Source organism: Agelaius tricolor, unplaced genomic scaffold (assembly GCF_023055355.1).
Source record: "Agelaius tricolor isolate 1412-34295 unplaced genomic scaffold, bAgeTri1.0.p SCAF_37, whole genome shotgun sequence".
NCBI classification, from domain to species: Eukaryota; Metazoa; Chordata; class Aves; order Passeriformes; family Icteridae; genus Agelaius; species Agelaius tricolor.
In genome coordinates this window covers 1,471,682-1,482,970 of record NW_027269297.1, presented here as the reverse complement: position 1 = coordinate 1,482,970, position 11,289 = coordinate 1,471,682, and positions in this window count along the sequence as shown.

Here is an 11,289-nt window from a genome sequence, read left to right as displayed (position 1 = left end):
CCAAAAAACCAAACATGCAGTGTGGCCTGTCCTGGCTCTTGCTGCTGCCACACAGGACAGCAGGTTGGGGAGCTGCTGAGCTGTGATGGAGCCTCCCCCTGCCCCACATACCCCCAAAGCAAGGCTGGAGCCTCCTGGCAGAGAATGGGCACTGCAGGAGGAGCCTGGATAAACAGACAGCTTTAGGGAGAGCCTTTAGCCCCAGAATAATGGAATATCCTTGGAAGGGAGCCACAAGAATCACCACATCCTGGACACCCCAATAATCTTTAGCCCCAGAATAATGGAATATCCTGACTTGGAAGGGAGCCACAAGAACCACCACATCCTGGACACCCCAATAATCTTTAGCCCCAGAATAATGGAATATCCTGAAGGGAGCCACAAGAATCACCACATCCTGGACACCCCAATAATCTTTAGCCCCAGAATAATGGAATATCCTGAAGGGAGCCACAAGAATCACCACATCCTGGACACCCCAATAATCCCACCCTGTGCCCAAGCATTGGCCAAACACTCCTGGAGCTCTCTAAGGCTTGGCTGTGACCATACCCTGGAATAAACCAGCTCAATGCTCCTAGAGGTCACCATGACACATCCTGAAGGGCACATCCTTCCTTGGAGCAGGGCTGGGCATGAGCAGCTGGCCTGGAGGGCTCAGTTCCAGTGTGCAGCATCACCCTGGGACAAGGAGCCCACCTGGGGACTCCAGCCTGGCTCAGGGCCCATCCATGGGTTACAGCGCTGCTGATTTTGCCTTAGCTGCCCACCCAGCCCTGCTGCTGGTCAGTAAACAGCAATGCAAATGGCACTTCTGGCCCCAAGATCAGGGGCCTCAAGGGCTGCTGCTCCCTCAGGGGCAGCAGCTGAGGAGCTGCTGGCATTCCCAGCCCATCCCAGTACACCTGAGCAGGGCCAGTGCTGAGAGCCCACAGCACTGGAGAGGTTTGTGAGGACAGGCAGGTCCAACATCCACCCACGAGGCCACTGGGGGGGACACAGAGGAGCAGCAAAGCCATGACAAGTGTAGGGACAGCCCTGGAGAGGTTCAAGTACTCAGTCTGGGGTTAAATATCACTGTGATGGTGGCTGGGGCTGATCAATCTGGGGTTAAATATCACTGTGATGGTGGCTGGGGCTGATCAATCTGGGGTTAAATATCACTGTGATGGTGGCTGGGGATGATCAGTGTGGGGTTAAATATCACTGTGATGGTGGCTGGGGCGGAGCTGATCAATCTGGGGTTAAATATCACTGTGATGGTGGCTGGGTGGGGCTGATCAGTCTGGGGTTAAATATCACTGTGATGGGGTTGGGTTGGGTTGGGTTGAGTTGAGTTGAGTTGAGTTGAGTTGAGTTGAGTTGAGTTGAGTTGAGTTGAGTTGAGTTGAGTTGAGTTGATCTGGCTATGAGAACCCATTAATTGTCCCTCCCTGCCACCACTGCAGAGCCCACGTGTCCATCACAGATGGTGGCTGTCATTCTGTCTCTGCTGAGGAGGATCAGTCATTCCCAAGGATTGTTCTCCCAGCACAGCCTGGCCAGGCTTTGGAAGGGTCAGTGTGGCTTGGCAGGGTCCTGAGCCTCTGGGCAGCACTGCCCTGGAAATCTGGGGGTCCCACCAATGTGATCAGTGACACCACTCATTGACATTCCCTCCATTGGCAGGGGAAGGTTTTTAAGCTGTAGGTTAATTTTTTAATGTTGAATTTCCCCTTCCCCCAGGAGCAGGGAGAGGGAACCTTTCAGACTGGGACTAGAGGTGATGTCTCCAGTTGCTGGGCTTTGCCTTAAAGCTAAAAGCTACAAGCAAGAGGCACAGGGAGGGCCTCATCTCTAAGTTTGCCTTTCATGGCAGTACAAAGTTGTGATGCTGCCATTCACCCCATCCTCAACAGCTGTCTTTAAAATAAAGACAATAAAAAACAAACACAACAATTTTAGTGAGTGATTTGTGGGTATTTTATCGCCAAGAAAAGCAAAAGCAAACTCTGAACCAGAGGAAATCATAAACAATAAATGATCATTATTCCAGTTACAGTCTCCACTGCACTTCTCTCTGAGGACACTTTGTAACAGAGATTATATATGGTAAGAGTGGATTTACCCTTGGAGGGGATCTAAGTACCTCTTTCCTAAAGTGAGTTGTAATCTTGTTTTAATGGTAGATAAAAAACAAGGCACAGGCATGGCTTGTCTATTTGTAAGCAGGGGGAAACTTGCAAATCCTATTTTGGTACTTTAAGGATAAGCTAAATAGCTGATAATCAGAAACATGAATAATCTTAAGTAAAACCTGTGAATCCACTGCAAATACTTAAGTCACTTATTCAAAAGAAACAATAACAAGATGGACCTTAAGAAAGGCACATCAAAGAAAATAACAATGCTTGAATCTGAATAAAATCACAGTCTTGCCCTGTGACTGAAGTTTGGGCAGTCTCTCAGTTGCAAGAAAAAAATTCTAAGCAATTTGGTGTTTCCTGGATAAACTCTCAGTATGATGAGTTGCAAAAGCATCTGATATCTCCTTAAAACTGAAACATGGGATGGTCTGGGTTGGAAGGGGTCTGAAAGATCTCTCATTCCAACCCTATTGCCATGGGCAGGGACACCTCCCACTGTCCCAGGCTGCTCCCAGCCCCATCCAGCCTGGCCTGGGGCACTGCCAGGGATCCAGGGGCAGCCACAGCTGCTCTGGGGAATTCTCAGAGAATTTTAAGAGTGTTTTCATTTATTCAGTCAATTTTCTGAGTAATTCTTCCAGTTTCACCAGAGTTAAATAGTGACTGAAATTCTGTTTCCAATAAGCTCAGACAACCTCTCTTTCATGTATAGAAACCTTCCAGCTCTCCAAATAGATTTTAATTTAGTTAATTCTTAAAGAGTGCCTTGAAACTTGAGCAGCCATTAAAGAAGTTATTGTCCCTTTTTTCCTTAACAACGTTTATGAAGGTGCCTCTTGACGGAGGGCTAATTCCCCAATTAACATAAATCTGCTTTTCACATCAGTGCCTGGCTGCAGCAGCACCTGACCTTGCTGTGTGTGCCTGGAGCATCTCCCCAGCACAGAGCCAGTGCACAGAGAGGAGAATGTCTCTGGGAATGTCTCTCCCAGATGCACAGCACTTGTCATTTCCAACGTTTAAGGACTCACCCAAGCTTTACAGCAACAAGAGGGAACACGAGCTGAACAGGAGGAACAAACACCTTCCACAGCCTCATTTCCTGTCCTCGGTTTGGTTTGCTTTGAAGTGTTGGATGTATTTATAGGCAAAGTTACTTTCAGTCAGAATAATATATGTCTCACTTCTTTTGACTGAATTTAAGTATATATTTTTCCCTAACTGAAAAAAAAAAAAACCCTGATTTTTTATCATATGGCTCTGATAATACATTTTCCTAAATTTTCTGGAAGGTTTATTTTTTTTTTTTTTGCAATAAAACTCACATCTATTCTAAATTACTGTCCTATATGCTGGTTTGTGGGTTTTTTGGGTTTTTTTTCCTCTTGTTAGTTGTTGTGCATTGACCAAATGGTTTCTGGCTTTACAATCTGTCACCAGTGCTACATTTACAGCTTGCAATTAAGAGCGTCAATTAAATATTTTGCACAAAGATGCATGTTCCAATAACCAAACCTTATATATTTTCCAAAATATAACCAAAAAAAAGATGAAAGTATTGAAAAGCAAACAAAGATTGAAGTTAGAAAAATGGCTCATAGGCCTGGATAAATATTCAGAGTGTTTCCTAGCTACAAATGTTATCTCTTTTGATACTGAGGTTGCCCTTGGGTGACAGAAGGCAGAATCTTTCCTGGATTTCCATAAATGAGGCTGAAAGTCTTCTTTGGCAAAGCTGGGCTGATATTCACGGCAAGCATCCCGGATATTTTTAAAATGGCATGTTTTTGATGACTTAGCATATGTTAGCATGGCATACATTAGCAGTGCTCCAAGGCATTTCCTTCCTCAGCGCAGATATCATCCCTTAAATTGCTGTAGGAAGCCCCCTGCTCTTCTCTTTCCCTTACAGGGACTCTGAGTCACAGCAGAGGTTCCTCCTGGTCCCCAAGGTGTGATCAAGGTGTGCCTGAAGCTCACTCACCTTGAGGTGTGAGTGTGGCAATGTCCCTCACTCGGGGTCACCAAATGTGGTGGTGTTCACAGGGGTCCCAGGACAAGGGAAGAGGTGAGAATCTTGACTCCATGTTTCAGATTTATTATTTATAAATTTATTTATTACATATTAGAAGGCTTTATTATAGAATTATTAAATAATAAATAAGGATTTATTACTTTATTATATATTTTATATTAAAAGAAAATTATATATTAAAACTATACTAAAAGAATAGAAGAAAGGATTTCATCAGAAGGCTTGCAAGGAAAGGAATGGAATGATAATAAAATCTTGTGACTGACCAGAGAGTCTGAGCCAGCTGGGCTGTGATTGGCCATTAATTAGAAACAACCACATGAGCCCAATCCCAGCTGCACCTGTTGCATTCCACAGCAGCAGATAACCATTGGTTACATTTTGTTCCTGAGGCCTCTCAGGAGAAAAGATCCTAAGGAAAGGATTTTTCATAAAATGCGTCTGTGACCCGTGAAAGGAGCAGGTCCCTGCAGCCTCAAAGCCTCCTTGCTTGTGCCACCACCCCAGAGGGGATTTCACACCCACCGTGGGTTTGGTGGCCCAGTGCCAGCAGCTGGGACCGAGATTTAAGGACAGAGCAATCTGGGTGACTGGAGGTGGCCAAAAACCACCAGGACCAGCCAAGCTGGCATCTCCAGCACGACCAGGGTGGCAGGGAAGGAGGGCAGCATGCAGTCCTGAAGCTCCTGCTCTGCTGTGGCCTGAGCAGAGCAGATGTCAACCAAGCTGGGCTCCTTCCCCTGCCCTGGCCATGGCAGCAGGGCCTGGCAGCCTCCCAAGGACACAGACAATGGGAGGCTGAGTGTCTGCACACCATTTCCCACTGCTTGGCACAGAGCTTGCCCCTCTGCCTGGGTCTTGGAAGCAGCTCAGGCTGCCTGGCATCACTCCTCATGTGGGGATCAGGGGCAAGGCTGGGCTGTGATGGTGTTCACAGGGGTCTGAGGATGACGGAAGAGACGAGGATCTGACTCCATGTTTCAGAAGGCTGATTTATTATTTTATGATATATATTACATTAAAACTATACTAAAAGAATAGAAGAAAGGATTTCATCAGAAGGCTGGCTAAGAATAGAAAAAGAAAGAATGATAACAAAGGTTTGTGGCTCAGACAGAGAGTCCGAGCCAGCTGGGCTGTGATTGGCCATTAATTAGAAACAACCACATGAGACCAATCCCAGATGCACCTGTTGCATTCCACAGCAGCAGATAACCATTGGTTACATTTTGTTCCTGAGGCCTCTCAGCCTCTCAGGAGAAAAAATCCTAAGGAAAGGATTTTCCATTAAAGGTGTCTGTGACACTGGGCCCTGCCTCTGCTCCTCTCCTTGGCTTCTGCCCATCTCCCAGCAGTTCCTGTGTGCTCCTGCTCCTTCCCTGAGCAGTGATCCCGCAGAGCAAAGCCCAGTTATTCCCTGCAGGCACACGGCAGGGAGGCTCTCCGGGCTGGAGCTGCTCTGTGCACCCGAAGGTTTCTCTGTTCAGGCTCTGGGGGTCCATTTGGGATGGCCCAACAGGATTTTCCCTGCTGTCTGCTGCTCTCTGGTGGAGATGCTGCTTCCAGGCTGGCTGCCAGGCTGGTGAATGCCTTCTCCTGTACCTCTTCACCTCCTGACCCAGAAAACCAGGTGCTGGGGGATGTCTTGCCTTAAAAATAAAATACCAGACCCCTAAAACCAGCAGATGAACGCAAAGTTTTTCCTTTTCTGCTCAAGTCCCCCTCTGGTGCTGCAGAGCAGCCAGCAGCAGCTGGGATGCTGGCAGGGGTGAGGACTCACATCCCACATCAGAGGGCTGTCACTCTGTCACTCTGTCACCTCCCAGGTGACCATGGCTCTGGCACTTCCCCCTCCTGCCAGGCCTGCAAAAGCTGCAGGAGCCACTTAAACAAAGGAAAAACATGAAATTAAACAATTTCCCTGCACTGTCTGCAGTGCAGCAGTCAATGCTGGGGCCACACAGGGCAGTTTCCAGGGATGCAGAGCCTGAGCACATCCTAAGCTTTATTTACATCCTCCCACCCATTCTCAGATAAATCTTCAGTCTCTTCTCCCAGGTCTCTCCTGAGCTGTTCTTCCCACCCCTGCCTTTGCTTAAAAGTTTTAGTCCAATCCAAACCCCAGGCATAAAAGAAATTGCCATGAACTTCTCTCTCCAAAACTGCCTCTATAAACAAGCTTTTCATTACCCCCAACATTTTCCACTTTCCTTCCTTTCCAGATTGCTTTTTTGCCTTGTGAATAATTTCTTCCAATTCTCACCATTCCTGTTGCTTCCCCCTGGTTTCTCTGCCATTCTCTCACCTCTTCCTTCCCATGTGGTAACTCCTGCAGCCATGGAGTTCTGCTGTGGCATCCCCAGTCCCTGGGATTAATAATGTCTCCTGCATCATCTGCCTTCTGGTAATGTCATTTTTGTACCACGTTTGTCATTTTTGTACCAGCACAATATCACTGAGTTTTTCACTTAGTGGAGCAAAAGAAACTTAGATATTTTCCTGCTCCAGTGCAGCCTAAGCTCACCTGTGCACTATATTACTTTCTGTCAGTCCCAGCTGAATCCCAATCTTTTATTTTTTCAGTCCATTTCTTCAGTTTGTCACAGAGGTTGGTTAAAGAAAGGTGTCCTTGGCAAGTCCATGGTCTCCAAGATTGTTGTCCTCAGCACCTTCCAGATAACTGTAAATAATGTATTTATATCTTTCCATCAGGATCTTTCATGAACTGAAGAGAAACTGGTGGGTCTGTAATCCCCCATATGCCCAATCCTTTTTATAAAGTTAGGCATTTTTTGTCTCTTTTCAATCTTCTGGTGCACCCGGGGAAAATCACTGTTGACTCTGAGATTCATAACCAGTTCTGCAAGTATCCATGGCTCAAATTCACCAGGTTTGGAATAATCTTCCCAGGAAGGTTTTCCACCTTGCCTCTGTCAGTCAACAGCTGGTTATCACCAGGAACAGAAGGGATTATACCTCTTGTAAATATTTCATCCCCTTATCTATGGATGACCATAATCTGTCCATCATCCTGGAGCCCTTTCCCTCCATGGGGTTTTTGTAGCCCCAAGTTCCACAGGTCAGACTCTTCCTCACACCCAAATTCCTGTGTAATCAGAGCCAGCAGGATCAGGCACAAGTAGCAAGGGTGGTTGAATGGAGCTTGGATGAAGTTCCAAGCCTGGAAGTGTTCAAGACCAGGATGGATGCACTTTGGAGAGCCTGGCCCAGTGGAAGGTGTCCCTGCCCATGGTGGGGGCTGGAATGAGATGATCTTCCAGGTGCCTTCCACCCCAAACTACTCCAGGAGTCTACAACAGGGGTGGTTGAACAGAGCTTGGATAAAGCTCCGACTTTGGAAGTGTTCTTGGCCCAAATGGGCCAGGCCTGAGCAGCCTGACCCAAGTTAGGCCTGCTTTGGGCAGGACTGGGCCCCTTCAGAGGCTCCTCCAGTCTGTGGGTTTGCAGTGCAGCATTTTCCTTCCTCCAGCAGTGGTTGAGGCTCCTGCTGCATCCCCTCCTGTTTGGTGCAACCACCTATCCCTGCTGATCAGCTAAACCATCTTACCAGGGTGGAGGTGTGCTTTGGGAAGGTTTGGGGATTGAGAAGTTGATAAAAAAGGGGAGGGGAGTAGGAGAAAGTAAGATACAAATGAAAAATTTGTTTTATTGAAAATTCCAGTCTGGCAGTCACTGCTGGAAAGGGATCTTAGACAACAGAGCTACTTTCCCTGAAGTGAAGCCTTTCAGCTTTCTCAACAATAGGAGACCAAAACCCAAATAAGAAGCGATTTTTAGGTATCTGAATATCTTAATGGGAAAGTCTCCAGGAATTGCTCATCTACTTTTATCTGCAATTACACATTAACATTGCAGACCAGAATATTTTCCAGTGTAAATAGCACAAGGTCTTGTCGTCCAGTTTTGCTATTACAGCCCCTCATTTTTTAATTATTGTTTTTTCTTTCCCCCCCTTATCAGCATCATCAGGCACCAGATGAGGAACACAAGGGAGAGAAATGCCCAGGAAGGGCTGGGAAGGGAGATAATAAGAAGATTTTTGCACTCCTGTGTTCTTGCCTGGCCTCTTATTGACAGAGCCTCCAAGATGCTCACAGATAGCCTTGCTGCAGGTCACAGTTCCCTGAGATTTATTCCAGTGCCATGGAAAAGTGAGAAAGGTGAAGGCAGAGCAGGCGAGGACTGAAAACGTTGCTGCGGGTAAAGTGATTATAAAAAGAATTTCTTTTTTAATGCAAAAACCTCTAGCCTGACAAAGGCTCCATCTCTGGGAGAGGTTTTTCACCATCCAGTCCCCCACCCCTTTGCATCAGAGCGCTGCAAAATGTACTTGGAAGAGCAGCGAGTTCGTTTTAACCGATAGCATTCAGTGCTTTTTACTGTGCTATTCATCCACATGACAAAGCTGAGAGGGGAGCCCATACTTCTTCCTGACTTTTTATTGCTTTTCAGCCCAGTGGGAACCAGCAGACATGAAAAAAAAGTGGTTTAACCGCAAAATATGTTTAAGCTCTTTTTCTTTTTTTTTCGTTTTTGGCATGTCAGGGAAAAGGAGGAGGGGGAGTGAATAGCAGAGGCAGAACAGCCAGGAACTAACAGTCATGAAATTAAACTAAAATCCTAAAGCTTGTGAGCCTGATCCTACACATAAAAGGTGAGGTTTGAAGCTGAGGATTGGTGACAGCCTTCAAATGCTGGGATCACCATGTTATCATAGAATCCCAGAATGGTTTGGGTTTGGAGGGATCTTAAAATCCCATCCAGTGCCACCCCCCAATGTCCCAGGTGCTCCCAGCCCTGTCCAGCCTGGCCTTGGGCACTGCCAGGGATCCAGGGGCAGCCCCAGCTGCTCTGGGCACCTGTGCCTGCCCACCCTCACAGGGAAGGATTTTTTTCCTAATATCTAATCTAAATCTGCACTCTCTCAGTGGGAAGTCATTTGCTTATGTCCTGTCATTATAGCTTCTGATAAAGGCTGACTCAATGTGACTTTTTCTCTCAATTGCAAGTAGGTTTTTTTTTTAATGTATATTTAAACATTTAATGTTTTCTAAATTAGAGAAAAAAACCTCCTCTGCTTAGCAGAGCTGCTGCTCATGTATATCACACCAGGAAAGTCCAAGAAATAAACCAGTGTTTACATGATCCCAGATGTTCCCTTTATTTGAAACTAAACCCTCATATTGACCCAAAACACAAGCATTTCATTAACTGTTTCTAAAAAACAAAACCTTTACATTTTATCAAAAAAGAAGAAAAAAAAAAGTAAAACCTGCCTTTGATTTGGGAAATACTTTTGTGAAGAACAAGAGGGTTTTCAGCAGTTCCCCATCAGAACAACATCAAAAGTTGTGCCTGGCTGCACAGTGCCCCCACCCCCAATCCCCAGCTTTAATGGGGAGCCCCAAAATCTGCCCCTGCAGGAGAGCAGCAGAGGCTCCAAACAACACAACTCCCCACCAGCTCCATGCTCTGCTCCAGAGTCTTTTAAGAGTTTCTTTTTCTCATAACCCCTCCTGATGAAGTGATTCTCTCCAGCTGAGCCCAGCCTGGCTTCAATCGGGCTTCTTCAGGCAAACATATTAACTCCTTCCCTGCCAGGAGCCTGCTCAGGGTGTCCTGCAGTGCAGGGCAGGGTTTGGGGTGTGCTGAGCTCAGTGCTGGGGTGCAAGGAGCCTTGGCACTGAAGTCACTTTGAATAATTGAAAGGGCTCTTTGGGGGAAATAAGGGTTATTTCTGTGAGATCACTTTTTAATAGTGAATCCTCAGACAGGAAAGTTGGGAGAACTCCTCCAGTGTCTGCAGCTGAGGGGGAATTATTGATTTCTTTATTTTTTACAAACAGGCATCAAAAGAATTTGTTTCTTGTTAAAGCACTGTTGTGTTTGTGGGGTGGGGGCTGTGGTCAGTGCCAGGCACAGACAGGGCTGCTCTGTTTTCCATTCCAGAACTGCATCAGACATTCCCCCTGAGCCCCTTGTGAAGGGAAAGGCTGCTCTGCTTTTAAGTGATGTTGAGTAACAGCAGCCACAAGCAGTGTCCTCCTCCCCTTTGGATGGCAGGTGCCCCTGCACATGGCAGTGAGGTTGGACCTGGATGATCCCTGAGGTCAATTCCAACCCAAATCGTTCCATGATTCCCTGATTCTGTGATGGGTGAAAACCTGGTTCAATATATGAGAGATGAGATCATCCTGGGGTACTTTTCTTTGTGTGAAAAACAATTAGAAATATCAACCTTCCCTTGCCCGGGTTGGAGAACAAGAGTAAATGAAGAGTAAATTGTTCAGAGATGATCTATTTTGCCTCAGAAATCGGCTCAGGAACTTTCCTCCTAATGTCTTTTTCCCAAGCAGGCAGTGCTCTCCCAGCCTGCCTCCTAATGACCAGCATTAGTTTGCATTAGATGGATTTGTGATGATTTCTTTCTGCCTGGCTGCTGAGCCTGCAAGCAATTCAAATGCAGCTCTGCTCCCTGTGCCCCATCTGGCAGGAGCAGCTCCCCTGTTTGGGTTTGCTGCCTCCTCAGCTGCTCTCCCTCCCTCTCACCCCACGGGCCTTTGATCTGCCTGGGTTTTGGAGCCCCTGGGTGCTCCCAGCCCCATCATTCCAGCACTTTGCTCTTGGAGGCAGCATGGGGACACCAGGAGGGGGCTGGAGAGAAAGGGTTGGTGTTCAAGTGTGGTTTTGTAGGAGCAGAAAAGAGGAGGTGCTGTGGTTTAGGTGTGCTGCAAGGAAGGGTGTGGTGGTGTTCACAGTGGTGTCAGGATGAGGGGAGAGATGAAGATCTTGACTCCATGTTTCAGAAGGCTGATTTATTATTTTATTATATATATTATATTAAAACTATACTAAACTATATTAATAATTATATATTTAATATTTAATATACTAAATGATATATATTTATATATATAGCTTAGTATATTAAACTAATATATAATTATATATTTAATTATAATTATATATTTTTAATATATATAATTATATATTTAATATACTAAACTATATTAAAAGAATAGAAGAAAGGATTTCATCAGAAGGCTTGAAAGGAAAGAAGTGGAATGATAACAAAAGCTCATGACTCTCAGAGAGTCCAAGCCA